Source organism: Myotis brandtii, unplaced genomic scaffold (genome assembly GCF_000412655.1).
Source record: "Myotis brandtii unplaced genomic scaffold, ASM41265v1 scaffold395, whole genome shotgun sequence".
In the NCBI taxonomy this organism is placed as follows: Eukaryota; Metazoa; Chordata; class Mammalia; order Chiroptera; family Vespertilionidae; genus Myotis; species Myotis brandtii.
This window is the reverse complement of record NW_005365155.1, coordinates 2,794,483-2,797,862: the sequence shown is the minus strand read 5'-3', so window position 1 is coordinate 2,797,862 and position 3,380 is coordinate 2,794,483.

Genomic DNA, 3,380 nt, shown 5'->3' with positions numbered 1-3,380 from the left:
AATAAAATCAGGAGGGGACAAGACAGACTTATTCAAATTGACTTTTTTCCACCAAACTCACCTTAATTACAATCCCTTTATCCTATCTAATAAAGAGGGGTATGTTAATTGACCTTAATACCATCGCAAAGATGGCAGCACCTACAGCCAATAAGGAGGGAATATGCTAATTGACTGCCACACCCTCAAAGATGGCGATGCCCATAGCCAATAAGGAGGGAACATGCTAATTGACTGTCATGCCCTCAAAGATGGCAGCACCTACAGCCAATAAGGAGGGAATACGATAATTGTCACACCCTCAAAGATGGCAGTGCCCACAGCCACAAGATGGCAGTGCCCAGTCTCCTCAGCCCTGCCAGGGCGGCAGGCATGCAGCACCTGCCTCCAGGGTCCCCTCAGCCCCCCAGCCACCCAGGGTGGGCCTGAGGTGCATGCAAGCCTCGGATGGCGGCTGCCCAGCTGCCCCAGGCCACCCGAGGCTCAGGTAACCAGGGCTGGCCGAGGCTTGCTCCACTGGCAGTGGCAGCAGCAGAGGTGTGATGGGGTATCGCCTTCCCCTGATCACCGGGTCGCCTCCCGCCCTGAGGGCTCCCTGACTGTGAGAGGGGACAGGCCGGGCTGAGGGACCCCCCGCTTCAGTGCATGAATTTTCATGCACCGGGCCTCTAGTGGATAAATAAGAGAGAGACATTGGTTGAGCACCCTTTAATACAAAAAAATGAATTTATATTTTTCATTCAATGCACATTCAAATAAAATTCCTTATCAATATTTCTTTTCTTTTGTAAACCTATGACTAATATTTGAATCTTTCCATACTTCCATTTAAAGATAAAATTTGAGCAGTCTTGGATTTAGATTAGTGTCCTCCAATCCCCTCCCCATTGTCTAGTGCAAAATTCAGTTGTAAATGTTGATGATAATGAAATACCAAATGCTGGCGAGGAGGTGAAATAACAGAGTTCTCATAGACTGCATTCATCCGGTGCTATTCAGAAGAGACAGGTACAGCACAGTCACTGAAGCAGTGTGTTTTTTGACAGTAAAAAGAATTTAAATTTGAAATAACATATATGTCCATTAGTAGACTAGGTAAACTATGGATTATTCATGCAATGGAATATTATGCAGAGTGACATGGGAAAATTGGAACTATAACATGTAAATTTCAAAACATGTAAATTTAAAAAATGATATAAAATGGAAAGAGAATTTTGCTGAAGGTTACATACATATATTATGTTTTTATATGAATTATAATAGGGCATATTATTTGTGGTTATATACATGTATGCTAACTTTCAAAAAAATCCAAAGGATGCCAAACAGAAAATGCGGGTATTTGTTCTCTCTGAAAAGGAAGGAGGAAAGAAGAAAAAGAGGATCCAGAGTTTAAGCTGCATGATTGACACAGGGGAGATCGTTATACTCAATAGCTCAACTTTTTTAAAACACTGCAATATTCCTTCACATATTTTGAGGAACAGAATTTTCTTTCACGTCCACAGACTGATATGTTTAGAAATGAATGAAAGTGTTTTCAAACAATGCATCTTCTCAGATAAAAACCTATTCTTTAGGAACCAGCAAATGGAAGGGAATTTTCTTTTGACCTTTCTCACTCTGTAATTAGCGAGTCCCTTTCTGGTCTTGTCCCTCACTGAGGAGGAAGGTCTGTATCTGCTCACTAAGCTACGGAATGGCACCTTGTCAGCAGGGTTGACTATGGAGGCTTAGGCAAAATGTGAGAGTCGTCAAGCCCAGGTTAGAAGGAATAGCTGGAAAAGTAAGGTGTGTTTCATTCATCACTGCAGTGCAAGTAGGGTAAAGAGCTCAGTTACACATTAAAATTTGTTGGGCTCCCTTGATGGCTTTGTCCACACATACTAGTAAAACCATCACCACAAGAAAAACTTGGCCATGTTACCTGGTCTCAGTCAGCTCTTCTCTGTTAAATATTTACTACCCTCCTGGCAAAAGGGAAAGTGGCTAATAAAAATTCAATTTTCTTCACTTTGGTATTTTAACAGGGAAACAGATATGTCTGGATTAATACCAGTGTTTGGTGAGCTTAGGGCAAAGTCTTGAAAAATTTCTTGTAGGCTGAAAAAACAAGAGTATTGAAGGGGACAACTGAGAAGAAAAAAGCGGACGAAGTCTGTATGATATAAAAAATGTAAAGTTTGACCCTTAAAAGTGTTGGATGCCCAAGGTAAATTTGAGTAATACTGATGAACTATGTCAATATTCCTCAGAGGCCACAGAATAACCAGTTGTGTGTCTGCCGCCGAGGTGAGCAGGGAATAACCAATTGTGGAGTCTCATGGGGAAGCTGGCATCTGGTCTGCACCTTTACCGAGACTCTACTCACCCTCAGTCAAAGGTATAAAAAGAAATTCCAAAACCAAGGATAAAATGCAACTTCCAAGGCATTGTTGAAATCTTTGGGGGAAAAAATGGCATGCGTGGAGAATCATTTTTAAAAATATATGTGTTATGGGCTGAAGTATGCCCCACGCACCCTCGAAATTCCTATGTTGAAGCCCTAATCCCCAGTAACTCAGAAGGTGGCTGTGTTTGGAGATAAGGTCTTTAGTCACGGTGGGCCCTAACCTGTTTCACAGACTTACACGAAGGCAGATATGTGAACACACAGAGAGATGATGGCTGTCTCCAAGCCAAGGGGAGAGGCCTCAAAAGAAACCAACCCTGCTGACACCTTGATCTCGGATTTCTAGCTCCAGATTTGTGAGAAAATAAATGTGTGTTGTTTAAGCCACCAGTCTGTGGTACTTTGTTTTGGCAACACTAGCAAACTAATTCAATATAGTACACTAAAAATGATGGTCAAAACCCTTTAATATTTAAGCCATATTGTTGAATGTTAAAAAGCATGCTGTCAAACCCTTGTATAGAAAGATCCAATTTTTATAAAATCGTGGAACTATATACACAAATACTAGAGGCCTGGTGCACGGATTCATGCACCGGTGGGGTCCCTCGGCCTGGCGTACGGGAATCAGTGGACCTCTGCTCTGCCACACCCCAGCCTTACCCACCAGCTCATCGGGCTCCAGCCCGCTGTCCACGTGTCAGTCCCACACAGCAAAAGTAGTGCGTGAAGCAGTAGGTGGCCAGGGAGGAGCCCAAGCCCAGGCCCCCCTGCACCTGCCACCACCGCTGGGGCCTGCAGGGGGAGTGTCCACAGGAGAGGCTCGCACAGCCTGGCACCTGGCGCCTATCAGCACTGACCAACAGGGGGCAGTTCCTGCATTGAGTGTCTGCCCCCTGGTGGTCAGTGCGTGTCATAGCTACCGGCTGGTCGTCAGGTCGTCGGTCATCCAGTCGCTTAGGCTTTCATATATATATATATAGTT